This window comes from Pongo abelii, chromosome 5, assembly GCF_028885655.2.
Source record: "Pongo abelii isolate AG06213 chromosome 5, NHGRI_mPonAbe1-v2.0_pri, whole genome shotgun sequence".
NCBI lineage: Eukaryota > Metazoa > Chordata > Mammalia > Primates > Hominidae > Pongo > Pongo abelii.
In genome coordinates this window covers 129,851,430-129,866,892 of record NC_071990.2, presented here as the reverse complement: position 1 = coordinate 129,866,892, position 15,463 = coordinate 129,851,430, and the positions used below count along the sequence as shown (strand labels likewise).

The 15,463-nt window shown below is 36.6% G+C and overlaps 1 protein-coding gene across 5 annotated transcripts in view; it reads left to right on the top strand.

Moving 5' to 3' along the window:
- Positions 1-15,463, top strand: part of PTPRK (protein tyrosine phosphatase receptor type K) — a 559,501-nt gene that overhangs the window by 107,798 nt on the left and 436,240 nt on the right.

The window sequence follows — 15,463 nt, the reverse complement described above, 5'->3', positions numbered from 1 at the left end:
ACCATTGATATCACAGAAGTCCTGCCCTTTCTTAAGATAAAGAGTATGAAAAATATCCAAGCAGATGCAGAGAGGCCATCTGTCTTGAGACTCTAGAGGACATTCCTATACTGGGAGGAGAATTGTACTAAGTGGGCTTGGGAATCTTTCGCAACTCCTCACATTTGATTTTCTTTTTTTCATTTTAAATAAATGATCATTTAGAATAAGTAGAGCTCTGCATTTTCCTTGAAAACTAGGATGGAATTCATGAAAGGGACCAGCGAATGTTCTCTTATGCCCTGGTCTGTGCAGTGCTCTATGCAGACAGACACTTGACAGATACCCTTCATATTTCCTTTCTCTTCGTTTGTGGGATTGCTTTGAACTCTGTAGGAGACAGTTGAGAATATAGTTGCCTTGTCCTGCTTTAGGGATATGTAGGCGGGCTTAAATACAGATATCATTCTCAAATAGCTGGTTCTAGTAAACTAAATGCCCTTCCTGAGGAAATATATGGGTTACAGATACTGAAATAAACTAGGTTAAAAATATTACACAAAAGAGATGCTAACTGAAAGAGGCACACATCCTTGTTCTCCCAACAGTTTCTCACTTGTAAATGGCATCTCTAAAGGGTTGTCCAAATTCCTAGTGTGGGCATGTAGGGTAGACAGCTGAGTCACAGGTGCTGAAATGAGACCATGCCTCCCTCCCGCTCGTGAAGGGAAGAAATAGGGAGAACGGAGTGAAAGAGAATTAGTGCCAACAGCTTACTTAAAATTCACTGGCTTGAGAAGTCTATGAGATTCCTGGGCCAACAGGAAGCCATTACTCTACCATGTGGAGTGTCTGAAGCATGAAATCTGCCTTTCCTTAGGGAACTCTTATCACTGGCCATAATTTGTACAAAAATGTATCTTCTTTCTCCAGAGATCTTTCCTGTATTGCAGGAATGATAGTGTTCTCTGGCCTATCATATGAGGTTGCTGGCCTACCATTCTAGTTTGCATTTTTGACTTGGTGATACCCGGCCGGCTTGTTGGCTTTCTCCTGAAGTTTGATGTTTCTCTTCCCCTCGCAGTACGTATTTGAAAAGAAGTTTGAAACTGCCAGCTTTGCTTGGATTTGAACTATGGCTTGGTGCCTTACTAGCAATGAGACCTTGAACAAATTACTCAAGCTCTCTCTACCTGAGTTTCCTCATCAATAAAATGCGAATGATAATAATGCCCAACTTTTTAGGTTGTTGTGGGGATTAAATAAATTGTTTCATATTAATGTACCCCCCACCAAGGTGTGGAGATTAAATGAATTGTTCAGATTGCTTAGAACATTGCCTGGCTTGTCGCCACTCTGCCATCAATGGCTGCTGAATATCCTGTATTGGAAGTAGCATTGAAGATGATTGGAAAGAGATATTAATTTACCAACAAATTAACACTCCATCTCATAGGAAGAGCATAATAAATTAAGATCTGCTCCGTATCACCATTACTAATATTGTTTTAGAAATTTTTATGGATTTAAATAATTTTACACACATACAGAGTAAAACAAACAGTATTATTTAGACATTATGAATTTATACTTAGAAGGCCCAGTAGCATCAATTGTAAAATTACTAGATTTAGATCATTAGCAAAATGATTCGAGACTGCAAATTTTCAAAAAGAGGTGACTTTTCCAAATATCATCAATAAATTATAAGAAAGTATAATGTGGGAAAGGCTAGAAATAAATATAAACCAAAATATTAGCACTTACTACTTCTGGTTTTTGGGAATATATGTGATCTTTTAAATAAATTTAAAAAGCCCTGTTGTTTACTTAGTACTTACTGTGTGCTGTGAACTGTGTTAAATAATTTTCGTATTTTAAAAATAACTATTGGCTTTACACTTCATTTGTGTTCTGACCAAATATTTTCATTAATCCCCTTTGAGATCCATAAAGCCTTTCTGAGTTTTGTGAATGTAATGCAGCTAAAGATTATAATTGTAAAACTGCATTCCAAATGGCACGTATTGTAATTTACTGCTACTTATATCTGCTCGAAGCTGTCAATATGTAGAGAATAGATTTGATCATAGAACTGAAGTAAAACTGCTCTCAATTTAGGAGTGAAAAATTTTAAGGCCCCACCTACTTTCTCTGTGGGAAAAGATGTTTCAATTTTCTGTGTGTGTGTATATTTTCTGTATTTAATGTAGATAGTAATGTTGACTAGTTTACATCTAACTTTTCTTCCAGGTAACATTGAGATTTAGAAAAAGTACAATATGGCTGGCACCCTGAGTTTTTGGAGAGCTTAACTTTGTGTCCGAAATGCTTAAGAAGAGGAGTGTGTTCATTTGCTGTGGTTGTGATTATGATTATAAACTTAAGGCTGGTAGGCCGGGTGTGGTGATTCATGCCTGTAATCCCAGTACTTTGAGAGGCTGAGGTGAGTGGATCGCATGAGCTCAGAAGTTCGAGACTAGCCTGGGCAGCATGGCAGTGCCCTGTCTCTACAAAAAAATACAAAAATTAGCCAGGCGTCGTGGCATGCACCTATAGTCCCAGGTACTCAGGAGTCTGAGGTGGGAGGATCACTTGAGCTCCAGAGGTTGAGGCTGCAGTGAACCAAGATCGTGCCACTGCACTTCAGTCTGGGCGACAGAACAAAGACCCCATCTCAAAAAGAAAATAAACAAACAAACTTAAGGCTGGTAAGGAAGTTTTGCCACTGAAGGCCCAGCCTCAGCCAAGTTAGTGATTGGGCAGAAAGTCAGCTCTCACCCTCACTTACCCTGCAGTTCCTCTCCCCTGTGACTTCTACACCAGTATTTTATAGTACTATAAAGTTTTCTTTGACTCAAACAGTTCTCACTTCACCCTTGGAGATGCAATTAATGCCATTGAGTCAGATTCAGTAGACTTTCACTCATTGTGCTGTTAGGGTCTTTAAAGAAATCACAGATACTCCAATTTAGGACTGCCTGTTGTGGAGGTTACCACAGCCCGATGCAAGACCACATGACAAATCATTCATAGTGACTTTTAGTGTTTTGGTAGAAATAATATTTCTTGAAAACATGACTATGTTATTGCCAATATCTGCCCAGCAAAAAGTAGTTTTTGTCTCTTTTACAATATGCTCAGAATATATGAAAAACAAATCTTCATATGAAACATAGTCAATCCTTTTTATAGATTGTTAAAGGGGACTGAGGGTGAACTGCAGAATCCTATAAATTGGATGATTCTTTTTTTGCGGGTATATTTGCTTGTTGACCTGATCGCAGCACATATTTCCTTCTGGATACAGCAGTCCTTCCTAGTTGGAGGTTAAAAGCTGTTGAAAAATAATCTGAATGCATTTCATGAAAGAATCTTAGACAAATACAATTACTTGGAATATCAGCTAATTGCTTGCTCTATACCATGATTTTCATGTCTTACTTCCTCCAGCCTGACTTCCTCCATGTACCTTCTTGGTCTGAGTAAAATCTATGGTAATAACCAAATCGTAGACTAAAATTAATCATAATGGTGAGGGCTAAAAGGAGGGGTTAGGAAAGTGCTTGACCCTGGATGGTGTTTTCTTATTTGTCTTAGTGCATTTAACATGTGTATTAGTCCATTTTCACGCTGCTGATAAAGACATACCTGAGACTGGGCAATTTACAAAAGAAAGAGTTTTAATGGACTTACAGTTCCACATGGCTGAGGAGGCCTCATAATCATGGCATAAGGCAAGGAGGAGCAAGTCACATCTTACGTGGAATGGCAGCGGGCAAAAAGAGCTTGTGCAGGAAAACGCCTCCTTTTAATAATGACCAGATCGCGTGAGACTTACTCACTATCACTACAACAGCATGGGAAAATCCTGTCTCCATAATTCAATTACCTCTCATCGGCTCCCTCCCACAGCACCTGGGAATTCAAGATGAGATTTGGTTGGGGACACAGCCAAACCATATCAACGTGTAACTTTACAAGTTGATTGTATTGTAAACCACTAATTGAAAATGCCATTTCTAGGAACAGATTTTATTTTACTAATGCCAGGCTATGAGTAAAAATGTTGAATTAAATAATGTTACGAGTAATAGTAGCTAGGTAGTCACAGTCATAGTTCAAGCATTTCATAATGAAAATATATATATTTACATCTTCTGGCAAAGTTATAAACCCATCCCTTCCAGATAAAGCATCATCAGAAATACTTATGATGTGTCTACCTCTATTATACCTAATCTATTTTGCATTCTGATTTTATCTTCAGAAAAGGCCTGCAGTTACTGAAATTATAAGTGAAAAGGAGGTAAGTTATGTAATTAGATGTCAGGAGAATAATAGGAGGTTATAGCCATTTTTTAGATAAGTTTATTGTTGGCTAACTTAAAATGCTATTGGTGTAATCAATCTTTTCTTGGATAGCTTATCCTAAAACGTTGCTTCCCATAAGTAGTTTCCCTGTGTTTATTTTCTTAATCCACTAAATTGCTAGCTGAAACAGTTCGTGGCTAGGAAGGGATACTTTTATGTCACAGATCTCCTATGACACTTTCTTCTTTCCATTTTTGTAATTGATTCAACATCTCTTTACCTCTGTAACTATTTGGATCTTTTTGTTCTGTCAGCATTTGGCCAAATAATTGCTAGATCCTATGTTGTTTCTTAAAATATGCTTTGTCTTAATCAATTGTTAATGTTGAATATTTAGATTCTCTACATTGACTATCATGATATCTTACTATTATTCATTAGTCCAAAGTTTGAGGGTATATTTGCAAGCCATTTTGCTCTCAGTGCCCTTCAAGTCTGTTCTTTCAATTTTTCCCTGTAGCCATTGGGTTCATCTAAAAAGACCCATAGACATTTTGCTTTTGCTTCTCGCAGTATTGGTAGCCTTAGCTTGTATTTGTAGGACTCAGGACTAAACATATGCCAACATTTATGTAGGGTAGAAGTGAAAATGCTGGATTATAGGGCAAGTATATTAACAATTTTGGTAAATGAAACCAAGTTGCCCTCAAACAAAGTTCCAGTTGTCCTGTTGTTATCTCCTCTATGATCAATACTACATATTATCAATCCTTTGCTTTTTTGCAAATGATATGGACAAACTCTTCATTTTTGTTGCAATTTGCCCTTACTCGAATAGTGAAGTTGAGAGATTTTTCCTATGTTTATTGGAACATTAATTAGGGGTAGTTTTTTTGTTTGTTTGTTTGAGAGAGTCTTGCTCTGTCACTCAGGCTGGAGTGCAATGGCACGATCTCGGCTCACTGTAACCTCCGCCTCTTGGGTTCAAGCTATTCTCCTGCCTCAGCCTCCTGAGTAGCTGGGATTACAGGCACCCACTACCACGCCCAGCTAATTCTTGTATTTTTAGTAGAGAGTTGGTTTCACCATGTTGGCCAGACTGGTCTCGAACTCCTGACCTCAAGTGATCCATCTGCCTTGGTCTCTCAAAGTGCTGGGATTACAGGCATGAGCCACTGTGCCCAGCTGGGGCAGTTTTATTTTTAATAATTACTTGCCAGGATGTCCTTGTCAGAAATACATAGTAATAATTTATTTTATCTATTTTTAGTGACTTGAATATTTCAAAATATAAGGTATGGCTTGAGATGAGAAGTGAGTCATGAAAGCTATAATACTACAGAGAAGATACCAGACTTCAAATGCTATCTTCATACTGCTAGTGCTTTAATCTATTATGCAAATCTTATTTGCCAGCTTTCTTCCCCCATACTTGAAATTTAAAAACTTCTTGGTTTTTATATTTTATTCTGAAGAACTGTGTTCACCTTTTTAATAAACCTTACAATTTGATAGATTTAAACTTGGTCATTATGTTTTAGAGCAAGGGCTGGAGGGAAAATTGAAAGAATGTTGAATAAATGAATTGTATAATACTTTAGTGAATCACTTTTTTTTTCTTCTTCTTCTTCTTCTTTTTTTTTTTTTTTTTTTTTTGACAGGGTCTTGCTCTGTCAATCAGGCTGGAGTACAGTTGCACAATAGCTCACTGCAGTCTCAAATTCCTGAGCTCAAGAGATCTTCCCGCCCCAGCCTCCCAAGTAGCTGGGACTACAGGTGTATGCCACTCCTCCTGGCTAATTTTTAAAAATTCTTGTAGACATGGGGATCTCGCTTTGTTGCCCAGGCTGGTCTTGAACTCTTAGGCTCAAGCAATCTAACCCCTCTGTCTTCCCAAAGTGCTGGGATTACTGGTATGAGCCACTGTGCCTGGCCCCAATCATCTAACTCTGATGAGATCAGGATATTTCAAGTTTGGAGATCTTTTCATAGGTACTGTTCTTAGGAACCACGAACTTCTGATATACTGGAGTTTGAAGCAAATGAAGGTTAACTTCTTATCTCCATTAAATTATTGCCTGTGGATTGGACAAGCTCGATCTAGATGTTTTCCTAACTAAAATACTAACTAACGATGACTTAAATGTACATAGCACTTAGCCTGTAATATCATAGGATATTGTGGAGAAATTTTCAAATTAATTGACACACGTTTCTAAGTAGTAGTTGGAAGTAGAAATTGGAGGGTGAGTCCAAATAGTTTCTTTGTTGGTATAGAAATGAAAACACACACAAACCTGAATCTTGGTGAGATCCAATGTAAAATTTTATTCACTATTCCCCCCTTTAACACTGTCTTTGTTAGGTTAGAATGGCCATTGACTTACATGTCACTTAAATGTCTGTGCAAAGCAGTGCTTTTTGCTGCTTGGGAAATCTATGTGGTGATTTCACTAAATGGTAACCAAATGCACTCAACTGAGGGAGGAAATTTGAGGAGCAAGTTACTGTGATTCAGGTTTCAATATTGATTTGGTCAGAAGTTGACAGTTTTAAAGATTATCTTAAAAGTTTCACTAAAACTTCCCTTAAAGCCCAGAGTGCTGTCTTTATGAGAAAGGGAGCAAATGTCCCCGACATCCAGGGTTCTGATGTCAGTCTACATTAACAAAACGATTTGCTTGTGTTTGTGTCAGTGGCTTGTTTGCTCTGGACCAGACAGAAGGCTAAACTGTCATTAAATTATGCTTAGAATGAGAAGAACTGGTTAATGTATCCAATAGCAATAGTTAATACACTGGTTGTAATGAGGGTGATATCCAATTATCTATTCTAACTGAAGAAAATAACAGAAAAAAACCATCGTTCTTTAGTCTTAAGAATTGTGTTTTAAGAAGTTTGAAAAACCCAAACATTGGTCCATATACCTTCTATGTTAACCTAGTCTAGAAACATTTTGATATGCAAGGGGTTTAATATTAATGAAAAATATAGGAAGATAAAGTTTTATATATATATATAATAATTATTATTATTTTTGAGATGGGGTCTCACTCTGCCACCCAGGCTGGAGTGCAGTGGTGTGATCATGGCCTACTGCAGCCTTGACCTCCCAGGCTCAAGTAATCAGCCTCTCGGGTAGCTGAGACTATAGTCACGCTCCACCATGCTTGGCTAATTTTTTTTGATTTATTTTTTGTAGAGGTGGGGTCTCCCTATGTTGCCCAGGGTAGTCTCCATCTCTGGGCTCAAGTGATCCTCCTTTAAAAAGTGTTCTTTTTTTTTGTTTTTTGATTTCAAGATGCATTTTAATTATTTACATAAATTAATTGGTTATCTATTTTCTTGAAGTGTATTTCAAAGTCCTACAAAACTTAATTGTTGACCTCCTTAAAATGTAGTTGAGTATATTTAAATTTCCTTTGCCAATCTGAAGTAAAACTGTAAATTCAAACCCTCAAAGCAGATCTTTGCCATTCCTCTAGGAGACTGGGTCACGGAATTCTGTTTTACATCCCTTCATAAAAAAAAAAGAAAAATGATCTATCTCCCATCATGCTTGAGCTAACTCAGGAGCAACTGCTGAAATAAGCCAGTGTGTGTCTCATATGGGTGAAGTGGAACCCACCAGTAATCAATAATCTCTCCAGGAGAAACAAAACAAAACAAAGATATGTTTAAATGTGAGCTTGGGTGGTTTCCAATTTTTCCAAAATGTAAATATGGCTTCAGTTGGGAATTTTATTTTTCACTACATTTACTCTCTATTACTTTGTCGATGAGTTTCTCTAGATTGTGTATCTAACACTAAGCGAAAAAGACCTTTTACTGGAATAGTTAAAAGTATAAAAAATAGGAAAAGAAACTTGGGTAAATATACTCACTAATGATCTTTGGGAAAACACCTGGTTTATTATCCTACAGTTTGTGCAGGGCTACTGCAAAAATAGTCCGAACAAAATTGCTTTTAATGTTTTCAAAGATAGAAAATTCACTGGTTTATACATGCTTTAGGGGCAGATGAGGTGAAAAGTGAAGGTTGCCAAGCAAGAGTGATAGGATAGTGTTAAAGATCATATAAATTTTCAGCCTTAAGTCACCCTATTTAAATAAAATTATTTGTAGAAATTTTAGTTAATTAGCTAGACTTTTGTAGCTTTTTCTAATAAAGACCCTTTCCTGTCAGTGATATCAGGGATGCCTGAGAGACGTTGACATATTATATGGTTCAAAGTTTACCACATGTTTATTCCCATAGGATGCAGCATCACCATGCTACCAAATGGGTGGAATGGGGAATACCTTCTCTTGAGGTGGTGCCCATTGGAGGCAGCTGTACTGGATAATTCTGAAAATGGCTAATCCTGCCTCACTTTTAGGAGACAATTAATGTAGTGTTTAAGAGTAAAGAACCCATAGTGCCTAGGTTCAGCCCCTGGCTCTGGTACTTTCTTGCTCTGGGACTCTTGGCAAGTTTTATTTTTTCTTCTTTGGGGTACTTTTCACTAACATGTTCCTTTTACATTTTCAAAACCTCTTTTCATCTGTGAAATCATTTCTATGGGTATTTGGCATGTAATTAATTACCCATTAGCTCCATAATGAGGTTGGATGAAATCACATACTTATTGGCAGAGCTGCCCAGGTCTCAGAGGCTTATTTTTTAATTCCAACTTGTACCTGAGACCTAAAAATTAGGTAAGATTTGGATTGATCACACTTCAGGATCCCCTGCTACAATGGACATGCGGTTACCTGTATTTAAAACAAAGGACTGCTGACCTTTTTCCTTTTAATAGCTGCTTCCTTGATTTACCTAACTATTCTTCATTTTATTTCATTTATGGAAAGAGCACTGAACTAGTGAAGCATAGTAGGAGATAACTTGGACGCATGTATGCATGTCTATACTAGGGCCTGAGGTATTTCCCATTGTGGTCTTACAAGCTTGAAGCATTTGGACTGGAGGCCCTTGAAAGTGTCTCTAGTTCTTACCTTTTCTAGTCTCACTTTATTACTCATACTGCTTGCCAGCCAGACAACTGATTTGGTTTCAGATGTAGCACTATCATTCTGCATTTCTTGTTCAGTTGCTTGGCTGTGGCTCACCACTATTCCTCTTAATATGTGAGAAAGAAAATATGGAGGTGATGCAGAAGTTAAAGGTTCTTGGTTGTAAGCTTTTAACCAGACTATGTTCTGCCTATGGTTTAAGATCAGAGTGATCTAAACCAGGGGTTGGTGAACTTTGGGCCAAATTCAGACTGTGGCCTGTTTTGTGAATAGAATTTTATTCAAGTACAGCCATAGCTATGCCCATTTGTTAGGTATTCTTTGTGGCTTCTTGATACTATGGCAAGAGTTTTGTAGTTATGACAAAAACGGCATGACCCACAAAACTGGAAACATTTACTAACTTGCTTTTTGTACATGAAGTTTGCTGACTCCTACGCTAAAGGAAGGTATTTCCTGACTGTTTGAAAGTATATATGATGAGTGTTCAGGTAAGACTGGTTTTGGCAATATGGTAATATTGCCTTTATATAAACTATCTTTAGTCTTTCTATGTATATTAGATGGAAACCATATTTCTCTTTTTGTTAAGGGCTTAGCTGTTAAATATGTGCATCTGTATAGCATGTACAGAATGAACTGGGAAGAATAAAACATGAAAAAGTAAGGATGCTTTTTTAAACAAAAAAAAACTGTGTTGGGTGTTAGGAGCTTGACATGCATTATGACTAATCCTAACACCACTGTGCTATAACTGCTATTATTTTGATCATACTGGGGAGAACATTGAAGCTAAAAGAGGTAAAATATGAAAGCTATGTATGTATTTAGCCATTACTCCAGGCTGTGTATAGATATATTGTCTCTCTTCTATTACCTGCATGGATGATGTATGGCCCACACTTAAAATTCTTAAGCCTTATTCATAGATGTATAAGGGATTTTAATGTTGTTTTCTCTGTAAAGATGAAGGGGGTGGAACTGAACTTGTTATTCCATTCTGGTTAATTCAGTCTTATTGAAGGTTGTTTATTTAGTTGGAGTGGAGCATCTGCTTCGAATAATATACAATTTGAATAGAAGTCTTACTAGCTAAATAATCTTGGATTATATGAACATATATTCTTGGCTAGAGATGGAACTCTAGGGATGAACAATTAGATAAGTAACAATTGTGTTTGAAGTGAGTTCTTCTGTCATCATTAAGAGTTATTTCTACCTATCAATAAATAATGGGTTTGGATTTCCTGAAATGTGTCTCTAGTTCTTTTTCCTTAATGAAGGAGTTAGACCTAAATAATATTTTCACACCCTAATTAACTACAAGCAGGGCAAAGGATACTTTCAGGATCTCAAGTGACTATTATTTAAAGAACACCTATTCATAAATTTTCTGTTTTCTTCTAGTAGATCCTCTTTGGCAATGAACCAGAGCAATATATTATGACCAGTGACTCATAAATACGCCGTTAAAACCATTTGTTATTTATATCTATTTGGAATTTTTCCTATTTTAGTTTCAGTACTTAAATTGGAAAACAAAAGTGTTGCTTATCATTAGAGCAGGTATAAAGTACCTAAATATTTATCACGATATGCCAGTTTTTATTTTGTACCTTCAGTATTCCCAGAAGTGTAGCGTTAAAAGGAAAAAAAAAATGATTCCGATATCCCAGTATATTTCAGAGGAAATAGGAACTTTATTTAAAAGCATTAATTTCTGGCTGGGCGCAGTGGCTCACACCTGTAATCCAACACACTGGGAGGCCAAGACAGGTGGGATCACGAGGTCAAGAGATTGAGACCATCCTGGCCCCACATGGTGAAACCCCGTCTCTACTAAAAATACAAAAATTAGATGGGCATGGTGGCACAAGTCCCAGCTACTTGGGGGAGGCTGAAGCAGGAGGATTGCTTAAACCTGGAAGGCAGAGGTTGCCATGAGCCGAGATCGCGCCACTGCGCTCCAGCCTGGGCGACAGAGTGAGACTCCATCTCAAGAGAAAAACAAAAACAAACAAACAAATAAAACCATTAATTTCTATACTTCTGTAAGGTGTTTTTCTGGGAATAAACTGTATTACTCAGATTATCAATAGAACTGCATTTAAGATATTTAGTAATTTTCATTCTTTTTAAAATTTTTGTGAAATATATTGGCTTTTTTGTAATGAATTTTGGAGATCATATCAACAAATTTATATGATGGTTTCTGATTAGCCTAGGTAGATGACAAAGTTAGTTTAACTCAGTATTGCATGTGTACTAATGTGACACGTATTAATCTTTCTCTGTGTCCTAAATGGAAGAAAGATCATTCCAAGTTCATAATCACTTACATGAGCAAAGTTATATATCACAGCTTAATTCACAATTGGAGAAGGTTAATTTGTCCATTTTTGAGGATCATCAAACAGCTTTACTAAGGATATTGTATTTTCCAACATATTTTGTCTTGGGCTTTCTTTTTACTTGAAAAAACTATATATATTCCAAAAATTTAAGAAAATGCTTCATATCTTCAGCTAAATAAAGCTTGTTCTTTACAAACAGTAAAGAACCATGAAAGATAACTCTATTTTGTTTCTTGCTACTGTACTCAGTCAGAAAATTAAGAATCTAGAGGTGCCATGGAGGGGAGAATGTGGAATATCCAAGCACAATAATCTTTTAAAAGAATGTCCTTCACAGCTGTCCAGTGATCTACTGACTTTTCATTTTTCTTCAGTTCAACTTTGTTTAAATTAACCTGACCCCAGGTTTTATTGAAAAGTTTGACTTCAGAAAGGACTTAAATTTAGTATTCATTTTTTTCCTGATTCTACAGAAAATGTCTCTGGTTCCATGTTCTCTCATAGAGCTTTTACCCTCTGTTTAAATAAGCACTCAAGAATCTAAATGCTACATGTTTAGGCAATGTAGTTTTCGGGTCAGGGTTACTTACTTTTCTTTCCTTTTTACGTTTAATCTTTTTGGTGTCTAATACTACTTAGTACCACATTTTTCACCGAGCAGTTTAGGAATAAAAAGATATTCTGGCAAGTTCATATCAGGTTGATTTTTATTTTCAGATGAACAGGTTGCCAACCCCTTAAGTGGCTTGCTATCATAGAAACAGACCATTTCGGTGACAGATCTGTCCCTTAGTTGATTGATTGGCGTAGAGGAATTAGCAATCTGTGAAATGCTCTTCAGAAGTAATTTTCCTCCAAAGGTCAAGGAACTGTGGTCACCATTTCTCTGGCATGATTTGCAGCTACTCATTGTAGCCTTATTACTAGTAGCAAATGCAACAGCTGAAATGGAATGTTTCCTTGCTCATTTTTCTTTCCCTCTGCCTAACTAAATTTCTTGAACACCAGTTTGATATTACCTCTTTCTGTTCTGCCATCTGCCGTCCAGCTCAGTGAAACTTTAAATTCATAAGGTATGTTTTAATTTATGAATTAGGACCTTGCTATGACATTTCTCTTTTTAAATAGATTTATGTAATACTATACATAAAGATGTCTTGAACTCAAGAACATGTATCGAGGACTGCGTGTAATAGAGGACTTGGTGTTTAGGCCTTTCTAGTGAGTCCTAAATGGTCAATAGGAACTGTATATGATGGAATTAGTTCAGGATATATTATGCGCTCTCTGTTACAAGGTTGAAACAAATTATTTTCCTCTGTTTCCCTCTATTCCTCTTTTAACTTAACATGGGTTATTACCATTTTTTTTTAATGTGGCTTGATTTGCCTCATACTCTTGGATAAAATCTTTTAAAGATGTTAATACAGCTGTAGAACAAACTCTAAACTCCTTTTTCTGACATCTAAAACTTTTCGTATTTACTTTCATTTCTTCCTAGTTTCCTACGTATTCTGGATGCTCATTATACAGAATTATTTGAAATTTCACAACATATGATGTTCCTTTAGACTTACATGCCTTTGCTCTTGCTTTTCCTCACTTTTATTCCCATTCCCTTTCTGGCTTTGCTCTGTTTGGTATATCCTTCCTTATATTCACTACGAGTAACTCATTGAAACCTTCCCTAACCAACCCTGGTGTAGGTAGCCAATTCTTTTATGTTCTTTGGAATTTTCATCATATTATTATCCCGCATAACACATTGTATTTATTTTAATATATATGTCTCCCATAGTTTGTCTCATTTATCAGTCCAGTTATTTTTGCATTTCCTAGCATCTACTCCAGTATACGGTATTTGCCCTTAACCTTGAAATACAAAATTCTTTATAAAAAAATTTTAAAAGATTTATTAGTATGCTATATTTTATACCTCTTGGATTAGACCTTGTTGTAAATTAGAAATTAAAAATTATTTAAAAAGTTTTCTTATTACTCAAGTCAAATAGACCAGCAATGATTTTCAAGACTCCTTTGACAAATTTCAGATAGGGAAGGGATGCGCAACAAATAGCAAGGGTTGACCCACTTATTTTGTACGGCTACTCCTAGTTGTTATTGCTAATCAGAATCCTGTAGTCTAAAATTAACAGTGGCTATGAAGGAGAGCAATTAAGGCCATTTGTCTTTCAAATGAGTCAATATGAGTCCCACTGGTAGTTTAAATTTATATACAGAGGGCACTCACACTATTATAAAGGGTAATGGGGGCCCTGAAGTCCTGTGTTACAAAGCAGTAAATTATTTTAGAGTTTGATAGCAAATTATATTTTGAGAAAAACATTCCTCTTGCTATGTGAAGATACATTTCCTAGCAACCTATTTTCATTGATTAATTTTAAATTAAAAAGTACATCTTTTTTAATGAGAGCATTTATAAAAGGTCTATTTTAAGCATATTTAAAAGACAATATTAAGGTTTCGAGTTCTCAAGTTTGGTTGTTTTATAGGATTGCTGTAGTCATAAGAGTGATTCAAGAATACACTCAACATATTCTCCTTTTGGAAAAGATTTCAGAGCTTGTAGTGCCACCATGACATCTCTGATGTCTCCTGCTTTGCCTGTGACACTGACCCCTCCCTGTCACTGGTGAGCAGTTTAACTTTCACTTATACTCAGATTGCCAAACTTTTGATGAGGAAAATAAATTCCTTTTTGTACAGAGAAGAATTTACAGCACTGGAGTTTACTACTCCTTAGTCTGTTGCTTGGTTGGAGAATTCACTGAGTTTCTTCACAGAGATCCCTATGGAAACTGAACAAATAAGCTATTTGAAAGGAGACAGGTTATTGGTTTCTCTCATTAAACCCACTGCTGGATTTTCATTAGTTCTAACGCATTTTCTTTCAAGATGAGACATATAGGCCAGTTCTTATTTTCATGATTTGAATAGACTAAATATGTTGAGTCGTGTGTGCCTGTACACATCGGCTAAGAAGCAAAAATAATCCGTCTACTTTTGCAATACAGTTACCCCCGAAAATTAAGCCAGAAAAACCATGACTGATGCAAAGGGGAAATGCTACCCCCATTTAAAAAGAGCAAGTTATTAAATAAAGTACGAGCGGTGAAAGTGATTATAGGCTAATCTGATTGGTTTTATGCTTGAGTCACCCCCAACCTTTTAAATCATAATTGTGTATGAAAGTAATCTAAATAAAGCATGAAAGATATCACAGACCTCAAACACTTTAGACCCTAAAAAGCTTTATGTTTCATTGTCTATTATGAGATTTCAAAGAGTTCTTTTAAAGCAAAGATGTTGGTAAAACTTAAATTATTTCACCTTCTTGAACTTGCATTGTAGAGAAGACAACTTTCACTCTTATTCTTCCTCTGCTTCTCACCACTAAAGTTACTAAAAACGATTTAGACTCTAGGTGGTTTGTGAGGCAGGAGAATAGGGTCCGGAGGCAGGGAACCTAAGGCTGATTCACCTGACATACTAGAACTAAATAGAAAGGAAAACCCCAACTTTCCAGGCCTTAGTAACAAAAGGACCACAGGCTACTCCCTTTGCGAACTTCCTCGTTTTCTGAGTGGTGATGGAAAATTGAAAGTACCTCTGATTGGTTGCAGAAAGTACTGTGAAGTGTTGATTGTGGGCCACCACTTCATTTACATGAGGTGAGCACCAAGTGGCCAATCAGAAACCTCTAGGGAGGTATTTGGACCCCAGAAGATTCCGTATTGGGCCCTTGAGCCGCTGCTCGCGCACTCGCACGGTGTGGAGTGTAC